Raw genomic sequence first — 11,849 nt, 5'->3', positions numbered from 1 at the left:
ACACCCCCCCCCCCCCCAGAAGGAAGAGGAACTGTGAGTAAATGGTCTATGCAACAGACTTCTTCCTATAAACATGGTCTGTCCATAGGTGAACTATGCACCATTTGCACTGTTGACAAGCATCTGTAATGGAGGACAACAGTCCCTGCAGCACTCCTGCCACTGTGGAAGACTTCCTAACCAGCTGAAAGCAACAGGCTTCTCTGCAGCGTTTACAGCTGCACACTACCTGCTACTTAATTTGTGCTGCAAACCAGCATGCACCCTGCTGCACATGGGGAGCTTGCCCTAGAGCCCTCTTTCTCAGCAGTGAAGGTGCAGGCCTTGGTCGCTTGAGCTAGAGGAGATTCCTTTTCAGCTGAGAGTTAGCAGCAGCTCCCTTAGCCTTTAAAACAGGAGGCACAGACAGAAAACTGGGTACCACATTGCTTCAACAGGAGGGTTAAGCAAGTCAGACTACAACAGCAGCCCTGCCTTCTCCAAGAGATTTTTTTTTTCTGCTCTAAGGAATGAGAGATTGGGATATATATGCGTGTATACTAGAGGGATTTATACATATAAATCATATATAATACATTTATTAAAACATTCATTTCAGTTTTTATTTAATACTTAGACACACAAGCTGCCGCTATTTTCTCTGTAAATTGTAATGAAAAACACTTCAACTGATGTTTATCGTGGTCAGGTTTCATTCTTATCTTATTCCTATGCCTTCACCATTTTTTCTTATACATTTCGTCTCATGCACCAGTCCCCCTGTATTACGGCCTTTAAATCCCATCAAAAATGTGAGGAAAAGGAGAGATTTGTTCCAAGACAGATGCTTGCTATATCATTTTACAACCTAAAGCACATTTATGAACAAAACATAAACCTGGGGTAATACAGGCTCATGATGGAAACCTTGGCAGTAACTTGAAGCAAATATTGAAGAAGAGCTATTACCTCAACCCACCACCATAAATACTTTTCAAAGTAAATTCTAAGGGTTCTTTTTTGAAATGCAAGCTTACACTGTGCACATCTCCTTCAAAACCGTGGCGCTACAGCTCATAATAGATTTTTTTATAGCTGTTATGGTCTATTGGTTCAAAAATCCATTAAAAATAGTCCTTAAATACTTATAGGTTTGATTGATCACAATAGGGTGCAGTATTGAGTAAATAATGTATGCTTTAAACATTTTCTAAATAAAGGTTTCTGCAAGAGACCTCAGTGGCTCTGAAGTAGCCATTATATTCTTTCATATCAAACTTTCTGTGTTTCCATGACAATTTCTCTTCTTTTTTAATACTCATAACATTTTACCCTGTTATTTTCAAACCTTGGTATAAATATTAAAGAAATCTCTCTCTCATATTAACAATATTACTAAACAAGCCTCAAAACACCTTGGTTTATAAGTTAAACACTTCAGTCTTCAGCCTTATTTGTAATTATTCTAAGCAGCAAAAATAAAGTTCTTGTTAACTCTAGAAAAATGTTTCCTCTGGGAAACACTTTGCTTTTCCATCCATCCTCAATTTGGCCATTTGTGTGCAAGTGTTTGAAGCACAATTCTGGCTATAATTTTTTTAAAAATTATCAGCATCCTAGTACTGCAAATGTCCTCAGTCACACTGATTTGCTGCTGAGCACTTTTGAAAATCTTCCTGTTGGTGTACAGATCTCCCAGTCTTGGGAGATTTATGTGAACTGAAGACCAGAGAGTTGGCTGAAGCGAGGAGGTCCTGTACTTATTTCAGTAAGCACTGAATACTGGATAGAAGCAGGGTTTCACTGGCTTTTTTTGTTGGCTTATATTATTATTAGTTCGATTTATAACCTGCCCTACCCAAACAGGCTCAGGGGAGCTTACAATAAAAGACCCACAAGAATATAAAAGACTCTCCAAACAACACCTCAAAACTTTAAAACCGCACCCCATCCACATTTACTCCCCCACCCATCACCCAGAGGGCAAACCCTCTAGCACATCCCAGCTGTGTTTCCCCAATCCATAAATCGGATTGTTACTATTGAAGCATTGTGTTATTTGATGTTTCATATATTAATATAGAGCTTCTGAATCCAGTCATTATTAAAACATTTTTAAAAAGGAATAGATAATAATTAACAATATAGGCTGGATCCTTAGCTGGCATAAATCATCAGAGCTCCATCGGTTTCAATTTATACCAGCCGAGAAGAAGGCCCTCAAAATCCTCCTGGAATTATACTTTGATTCATCCTCACAAACTATTTAATGCTGAGGATTTGATTTAATTACCTGGAATTCTTTTTCATTTACTATTATGTTCCATGGGATGGAAAGAATTAGGGAGAGCAATTGCTAGGTATGTTAATGATAAGAGTACTGAAAATCATGACCTTGATATGGCCATAAATAGTGAACAAGATAAGACTCAGAGTTAAGTGAAATGAAGGAGTGTGCGCCATATTATACAGATACATAATCTCCTGCATAAATATATTATGGGCTATTATAACTGTATATATTGTACAGTAAAATGGCTACCCATTATATCCTAATTCCAGCCATAAAAACTCTCTGTGAGGCTTTGACATATTTCTTGTTGGAACTGCCTGCAATTGGAAAAAAACAGTAACACACAAAAATGAAACTTTTTTTCAGAATTAAATTTTGGACTACATAACCTCACTATGCTACATACCTTAGGGATAAAATAGGACAACAACTTTAGGGATCCAGAAAGAATATGCACAAAATAAAGGCATCTTAAAAGCGTAAAATAGCTCACACAAAGAGGTAAAGTGTTCAGAACCACAACATCAAAAGTTTTGTGTGAATAAAATATTTCTATTCAAGAAGGGCATCTTGCCTTCCTAAAAGTAAACGCTTCCCTAAGCCCATATAAGTGCCATGCTTTGACAGCAGTAATTATCTCATGCCATTTAATATGATATAATATCTGCTTATGTGTACTGGATATGCTTTAATTTCCAAGAAAATGTTATTTATATTGCACAAATAAAACATGGTATAATACTGAAAATATGATTTGTACTCAAGTAGTGACATACATTAAAAAAGACCCAAAATTTTGAATAAGAACATCACTCTGATTGCAAGATAGATCATTACAAACAGGGAAAATCCCTAACTACTCTTTCTTGCTTACAAATGACAGTATTACCATAAAAGCCAACCATTTCCCACCACTGATGAAGTCTCATATCAAGACTAATTTTATATATTAAAGTTTTGAAACAAATTAGCAGAGTCTCAGATCCTTGAAATTGTATATATTATTTAATATATAAAATTGACTTGACTCTACTCAAGTTAATTTTGGTAGTCTCATAAAGTGATATCCGTTCATATATTCTCAACACATACAGAAGGTTTAATTCAAAGCCATCTGGAAGTGATCCCTAGTTTGTAGTATGGACTCATAATGAAACATTGCCCCGCATTTGTTCCATCAAAACTAGAGAAAATCATTCAGAGTACATGACAGATATAACCATTTCACTTGTTGCACCAAATTAAGTCTACTTTTGCCCAAAGAAGGATCTGTAAAATGTCTCTGTGATTTTATCAGTACCCCACAAGATATGCAAGAGGTTTTAGGATTAATAGGCTATCACATTAACATTTAATTTGTTTGACCACTGCACTGGATAACAATGTAAGCTTGAAATGTGTGTCATACACCTACATGGTCTTATTCCCTTTATAATCTCTAAAATACATCAATAACAATGGTAAGAAATCCTACATCTTCTCTTTGAAGCTTTCCTCTCCTTATTTGGACAGTTCTCTTCTCTTCTAATCTCCAAGAAGGTAAAACTAAGAAATTACTTTGCACTGTGTTTTACTTTTCTTACGAGTCTCCCTCAGCTCTTAAACACAGCTGCGGGGAAAAAGAGTTTCTTTAAAAAAAATACCTTTCTATATACAGGTTCCAGTAAATGTAATTTGAAAGGACATGAAAGAAATCAATTTGGTTTCAAGTGTTTTTCTGTGTACAAATGCTGTTTCTGTTTCAAACTCTATAAAACTTTTCTTATACCCGTCAGATCAAACTGTATGTTTTATGTGCCTAGCAAGTGATTTGTTAAAATTAAATCAATTTGCAAAGCAACAAGCATATATAATCAAATCCTATGCTGTCAGGATTGATCAGATTGCTCACTTACACCTGGTCATTTGTCGTCAAACACATTCTCTACTTCACATTTAATTTTTACCATAACAGTTTCTTAGTAAGCTAATGTATATTTTTCACTCACCCTCCAAAATTTTTTACATCTCTTCACTCTGGATAGTTTTGATTTGTTCATCCCTGATGTCTGCAGGTCAGATATGTATCCTGGGTGGTTGCAACTGTGTTCTACAATCAGACTGGTGCCTAAAACAGTAGAGCACTAGGTATTCTTGAAATCAGAGGCACTCCTTAGCTTTTAATGCTGCTTCCAATAACCACACAGTCCACAGCTCAGCATAAAGTAACCAATAGCTGAACGTGACATTGAAAAAAAAAAGCAAAAAAACCTTTCCATCAAGATCATAGACAGAGCAGACTTGATCCATCCAAAGCTTGATTTAGGGCAGGGGGAAAAAAATATTGTCAGACATCCAACCTTAAGAAGACACGGGAGCTTGAAAATGGTGGCACTTTAAGACACTGTCATGCTTAGTTTTAACACAGGGATTGTTTTAATCCTGTATTTAAAACAAAATCAAAGCTGCTTTAAAATATATGGAAATGAAGAGATATTACAAAAACATCTCCAATAATCTGCCATGGAAGGATGCTGAGAATTTCTCATGCAGTTGCTTCTGTTTTGTTTTCTGATGCTCCTTGGCATAAATTCAGCAAACGGAAAATGAAGTGGTAAGTGCCTTAGAAATTCAGCTTTGGGAAAAATGAAACTACCATTAGTTCACCATCCAGTTCTGGCATGAGAAAATAACTTTGTTTATAGAGAGTTCAGAGTTTTTAGGTGCACGTAGCGACTGTGAGACAGATCTTCTTATCAGCTCATTTTTTTTGTATTACCAAAAAAAACAACCCCTGCCTTATGATCACTTCAGCGTATGATCCACTAACATCACACAAGATAAATAATGCCAAGCTGAAAAGTCACTGAATGCTTCCCGAAGTGCCTTGATGATTAAGTATGTGACACAATTTTTTCCTGTGTCAACATTAATCCAAAGCACCGTATTATGGAACAGTGCCTTTCTAGAAGTCGCCCATGCAGGATGAGATACGAAAAGAGGTCTTTGCTTGTAATGCCCAGTAACTTTTTGCATGACTCATTTCTTAAGAACACAGAGGCTATTCCCCTTGTCATATGTGAATTCTACTTTATTCCTTGTTTAGTATATTTTACCAGCTTCAACTTTCCTTCTAGTCTTAACCGGCCACAGAAAACTTAACTTCCTACCTGAAAAAGGTTATATCATTGCTTTGTGATGCAATGTTAGTACGTATAGGGCCAAAACTTGACAATCTAGTTTAATTCTCATCTAGTTTATAAAGCATACTATCAAAGAAAATCACATCCCTCCCTAGTGGGTTATTTGCTTTATAGTGCTACTCACTACTGTTTGCTGCTTGAGTGGCCAAGATCTATAGATCTGTCATAAGATCCAAAGTTGCAGAGTTCAAATTCTGCTATCATCAGTGAATCCATAGTAAATACACAAAGAGCCCACTGAAGAATAAATTCAGGAGAGAGAAAAAAATGTTACATCTAAAACAATTACTAACTTTGGTCCTCCTAAAGAGCAATTTTTATTAGCTTTGGAAGTGACAGACTGTTTTTGAGTAGTTGCTTCACCCTGTTTAATTTTGTTCTAAGGCCTGATTCTACTTTCTGTGCAAGTCCAACAAAGTTTTGTCATTAACTTTAGTGGGAGCAGATCCTTGCTTCATAATAAACCTTTCATGTCTGGTTAGAAACCTCCCCCCAGCTTTTTCCAAAAAAACTTACTGCATCTCATTAGAGGCTTTATAAGTACTTCAGCTTTCTTTAATAACGAGTTTCAGGAATTCTCTAATAACACTCAGTCAAGATAGTATCCACACTTGAATATTCAAACTTAAATTTTCAGTCAGGTTGACAATGTTCTGTGCTATTAATCTGCTTATTACAGGAAGGACAGATAAAACAGTTTTATATTCCAGTGTGTCTAGGGATTTAGAAAATACAAGAATCTAGAAGTGATGACATGGAAACACATATTTTAATACTGGCAAGAGGAGCAGTTGTATAACTCCCCAAAGGAGTAGCAATTTTAGAGAGTGTATCATAATTTTTTAAATTTAAGATGGCCCAAAATTTAAGACAACCCCCCCCAATAATTAGATTCTATATATGGACAATGTATAAACTTGTTTTAATTTTCCAGGTATAGAATCTAAGGGCACTTTTACATGTGCTCTAGGGGTGGTGGTGCGGGGGGAAGGCGTTCTTTTTTGAATAAAATTAAATTAAAATAAAAGCACCACCACCTCTCATGTATCAGTGTCCCTGGGCTTAAAAATGGCGGTTCGGGCCACTCGATGAGCTTTAGTTCAATCATTCCTACTGCCATTTTTAACCCCGGGGACACTGATACAAGAGGTGCAGGAGGCTGCTCCAGCTGACTCAGGTTATCGAGTCTGCTCTGATGTGCTGGAATTCCAGCGTGTCGAAGCAGCTTCCACACTTGTGTACAGGCACCCTAAGTATCAGAGGGTTGTCTTGAATTCACCTCCCACCCCACTGCTACGGCAGGGAAAGCAATGGCTGGGGAGGGTCAGGTGCTGAGGACATCAAGCAGTCCCCTAGCCCTGTGCCCCCCCACACACACACACTTCTTCCCCCTGAAGCCTTCCTGCCCTTCTGCTACTTGCACTCCACACCCCCAGCTCCTCACAGCCTCTGTCCCTCCCCCTTACTCCTCCAAGTCTTCACCTCTTTCCCCACATCTCCCCAGGCTCTACCTCTCCTCCCACAACTTCCCCCCAGTCTCTGCCTCTTCCCACCCCCTCTTACTGATAAAGGCTGCTCAGGCTCTGTTTCCTCCCAGCACACAGCATGTGGAAGGGCAGCCTATGCCAGGCCATGCAGAATCATCTTAGATGCAAGTAAATATGGTAACTGCAACATCACTGCCTCCAATACAGCCCACAGAATTGAATGGAAACCAGCTCTATGCCATTAAAAAGCATGTCTGCTGAGTAAGAGTTGCATCAAAATGAATAGATTAGACCTTTGTTCTTCAAATCTTAAACAATGCACCTTGTTTCTGATGTTAGAAGAAGTCAAAATCTGGCCCATTCTGTTTTAATCTTAGTCCTGTGTTCCCCCTGCTCTCTATATTACTGGCTGTAGCCAGGGGGGTGCTATATGCAATTCATTTTGATTCCGGTTAGTATCAAAAACGAAATCCATTTATCACGTATAGGACCATCCCTTTAAACAGAAAAAAAAAATTGCCTTGTATTTCTTTGTCTTCAGAAGAATGATCTGAACTCTGACCTTGCTTACTATAATGAGTAAACAGCCTGAAAGGCGCTCTGTACGTTTCTTTCATTTGCACTGATCAATGCTTATAAATAGCATTGCGTGGCTGGACGAAGGTCAAGGTAAATGCTATTCTGTTGTGGCCGCCTTCTTTGTGGTATGAGCATTATGTTACAGCCAAGAAAAATGATGGTTACGTCTGAATTATATGCAGTTTGGAATCACAAAAAATGCTTTCAGAGCGTTGTGTGCTTTTGGTACTTTAATTTTCTGAAAAGCGATTTCCTCACCCTTTGGCTGATAAATAAATTAGAGAACAAAGACCCATGGTAAATAAAATAGAAATCTTTTTTCTCTGTGTGTTTCACTGGACCCAAATGTATGAAACCCACAAATATCAGAATACTGGTATCCATTAGTTGCCTTGATTAAGATGAGGTACCTGGAAGAGGTAGGAACAGATCCCAACTGGTAATTACTGCCTATGATCAATATTTAAACTAAACCCTTCTTTTTCATTCACTCTTGCCTCAAACTCAGGGTCTATACAGTCAATATTAGATGTCAACACTATAGAGGTGTTTGTCTTCAATCCAACAACCTGAACAGCAAGCTGAAGAAAAGAGATGGTCAATAAGGAAAAACCCAAACCTGGGGGTCTACAAAGACAGATTGATATTTTCTACTAAAGTTACCATGAAATAAATGCCACTCTGCAAAACTACTTTCCCATATCCTTCTCCTATCCACCCTTCAGCCTTACCTATACTTACGTGGCTCCCTACTCCAGTGGTTCTAACTTTTTTACACTCAAGGCACCCCTTCTTAGACTCACGACACCTCTTGGAAAATGCCAGTTTTTAGCTTTCACTTGTATCCTGACTACACAAAAATACTACAGCAATTCTTCTGTTGCAGAGAATACCGAAAGGCCACAACAGGACAGAATATGTTTGACACTGTAGATTCCTATTTGAAATCTCTGGGTTTATCTTGTGAATCGCGTGTAGGTGTTTGCACATCTAGCCGTGCTAACATTGCAACTTATTCCAAAACAGTCACTCTCCACGCTGAACAAATGCTTCTCACTACCCACTTCTCTTCTCTCTTCATCTGCCTACCCACTAATTCCCCTGGCTACTCCCAATCCTTTGCTTTTATTACATCCTGATACTTTCTCCATTCCTCCATATCCATTTTGCCTCATGCATCAATCACTTGGTAGTACCACCTTTAAATCATATCTTAAAACCCACTTCTTTACTCAGTAATCTGTCCTAGAATCACTAAAGCTTTCAGCCTACAACCAGGTATATATTAAACCTGCTGAACTGACTAGAATGCAAGCTCCTTGGGCCAGGTGCTGAGTCTCATAAGTAAATTTTGGGCAACACAGAACACATTGCCCATTCTCAGTAATCATTGCCCTTGTACCTCTCATCAGCTTTGAAGATCTGGGTTTAATTGTTTATAGAAAAGTATTATTTTTCAAGCATTAAAAAAAAGTATTTCTCATCGTATATTGAAAGGTCAGGTTGTTAACAGACTCTTTGCCTTTCCCTACTGGCATCTACTATCAAATGCCAGTGTCCTCACCAATGCTAACACTGTTGATTATTCAACATCAGCTGCAGTGGGCATGGCATTGTGTGCAAATGCCTGATGTACATTTACCAAAACAACTGCTGTACTCCCAACTCAGCCAAGGACAAAGGACATGTGGGGGCCAGAGAAAATGCTTCAAGGATGCCTGCAAGGAAAACATTACGTGAGGCACTGACATCACAAATTGTGAAAAACTAGCCAGGCACAGGGCTACATGGCGACAGCTTGTGAGAGAAGGTACACCTTACTTTGAGGAAAACGATCTCGCCTTGGAGGCAGAAAAATGACACAGACAGACAGAAAGGAAACAAGACCGAGAAATCTGAAGTTTGACCCTCCCTTTAACCACCACCTGTGGTGTCAGCAAGAGTCTGTGGCTCTAGGATCAGCCTTCTTAGCTGTCAATGGAGTCATCTACAACCCAAATTCGCATCTTTTGTTTTGCTTAATTTGGTCTTTCATTTTCTCTTTCTCTAGGGTTCCCAAAATTGTTAGTTTGGGTAGAGTCCCAGACTCGAGGTCTGCTGTTTGATTGGTGGAGCTCATCCACCAATCTGGAGACAGCAAAAGGAAGCAATATCAAGCCCTTTTCTGAAGGGAGGGGGCAAGAAGCAGCTGGACCTGAATCAGAACTGCACCAGCCAGGTCTGGAGAACTTTGGGGGTGGAGCCCCTGAAGAGTATAAAAAGACAGCGTGCTCAGCAGGTTCAAGAGAGACGATGAGGGACAGCGAGGAGAGAGGAGCTCCAGAGATGGCCATCCTTGGGACCCCGCCTGAGCTTCAGCGGTGTGCGGATCGCTGCATGGAGAGCTGGCCCTGGGAGCAGCTTGAGGCTGCTTCAGCTCCACATGGTACGTGGGTCGGTGCACAGAGAAACCGCCTTGGAAGCAGCTCACAGCTGCTCCAGTTAGCCCCGGCCCTAGGCTGAGTGACCGGAGCCCTGCAGTGAGACTCCGCCTTTAAGTAAAAGAGCCCTGGTGCCCAGAGCAGGGCCTGGGAAAGGGAAGAACCCCAGTGTGAGACTGGGGAGTTGGAGCCTATAAGGGCTTGGCTCCCATGAGAGAAAGAGAGCCCTGGGTGCCCAGTGCGGGGTGCTGGGCCATCGAGGAGACCTGAAGGCACTGCTGGGGAGAGGCCACCAAGGGACGAGCCTTGACTTCTCCAGAGAGGAAGCGTGACTTGCTGAGGAAACGGGCCCCGCAAGCGAGGCTGACATGGGTGAGGAGTGTCTGCCGTCTCCACCCTCCATTGCGGGAGGGGCGTGTCCACGTCCCAGGGCCCTAAAGGGGAGGGGCTTCAGGGAAACCCCTCGGGGAGGTGCTGGGTGCACTCCCTATTTTGAGGTTGTCGTTATGTTAAGGGCTATATAGCTAGGGGTATTCTTTAAGGGGGTTCATATGGTTTATGTGTTTTAATGCCTCAGTGTGTATATTGGTATTGTTATTTGTGAAGGTTTAAAGAAATATTATTGTTAATTTATTTGAGTTATATAGGTTAATATCCCTATGTGTTAATTGTGTTGTATAGGTTGTAAGTTATCTGGTTCATACGTGCTATTATATGTGAATGTGGAATTTTATATATAGTAGTATATGTTAAGCCTTGTAAATATTCCATGTTTTATATTAAGTGTATGTATTTATTCTTGTAATAAATTGTACATAGTTAAGTACTTAGTTTCCACCTAGCTCTATAGACAGGGGAGGAAGCAGCTCTAGTAGCTGACCCCTTCCTCAGCACCCTGCCTGACCACTGCCCCTGTCATCAGAGCACAGGGCACACCCTCCGGGTGTCCCCAGGCTACATAATATATGTAGACTTCTTTTTATTTACCTTGGGTTTTGTGCCTTTTGTGCCTAGATCAATCTTTCATCAAGAACTTTCTTTAGGAACCAGAGTTACAAATCTGCTTAAAAAAAAAAAGATGAAGAATGAGGTTTTCACAAAGTTGTCTCATTCCAGAAGCTGGGGTCTTAAGAAATACACCAAAAATGAAAGAATAAAAATCTAAGAATAAGCAATACTGACATTTTATCATTGAAGTGAAGGCATCAATGTGAAAACAATCTACAAGTGGAAAAATGGAACTAGAAATAAATATGAATGACAGTTTGTGAAGTATATACAATTGATAAGAAAAGGAAAAGACAAGTGAGAAAAATCCATGGAAGTCATTTTGTAAGTATATATATATTAGGAACAACAGACAAACAGCAACAAAACTCTAGGAATGTTAAGGCCCATTTTTAAAAGGAGTTGGTGCATTTATTAATAAAAATACAGAATAAAATTAAAAAATGTTGAATAAAATTTTTGGTCCTGTATGCCAAATGACATAATTCTACTGGATGAGAATTATGAAGTACTTCCCAGTCCATTAGTAACAAAGGAGGATGTTAAATATCATTCATTACAGATGAACAGCAAGACCATAAACTTGTACCCAAGATTCTTAAAACAGCTGGCTGAGCTCTCTGGCCTTCCAATATTAATTTTTAATAAATATTGGAATGCAAGAGAAATTATGGAAGCCAGAAAGAGTGCTAGTGTTGTGTCAATATTCAAAAAGCATTAAAAAATTCAAACAGTATCCATCCTGGACAAAATAATGGAAACAGCTGATGTAGGGTTCAATTAAATGGCATTAAATGATAAGGATATGACAACTGAAACATAAATAATACATACACTAAATATATATTGTGCCCACATGTATCCTAGTTCATGTGGGCACAAATGATGCGGCCAGGAGGAG

At 39.3% G+C, this 11,849-nt stretch overlaps 1 protein-coding gene and 1 long non-coding RNA gene across 2 annotated transcripts in view; both read right to left on the bottom strand.

Moving 5' to 3' along the window:
- The window catches only part of DPP6 (dipeptidyl peptidase like 6), a 982,502-nt gene that overhangs the window by 646,104 nt on the left and 324,549 nt on the right, over nt 1-11,849 (bottom strand). The window lies entirely within an intron of this gene.
- On the bottom strand, nt 7,994-8,782 carry LOC109291231. The gene is made up of 3 exons (XR_002095779.1): nt 8,375-8,782; nt 8,289-8,297; nt 7,994-8,010 (listed from the first exon to the last, which is right to left on the bottom strand). It is a non-coding gene; the product is annotated as an uncharacterized LOC109291231 (long non-coding RNA).

This window comes from Gavialis gangeticus, unplaced genomic scaffold, assembly GCF_001723915.1.
Source record: "Gavialis gangeticus isolate Ggan-Ray unplaced genomic scaffold, GavGan_comp1, whole genome shotgun sequence".
NCBI lineage: Eukaryota > Metazoa > Chordata > Crocodylia > Gavialidae > Gavialis > Gavialis gangeticus.
The sequence above is the reverse complement of the archived record's forward strand: the minus strand, read 5'-3'. Positions and strand labels throughout refer to the sequence as shown.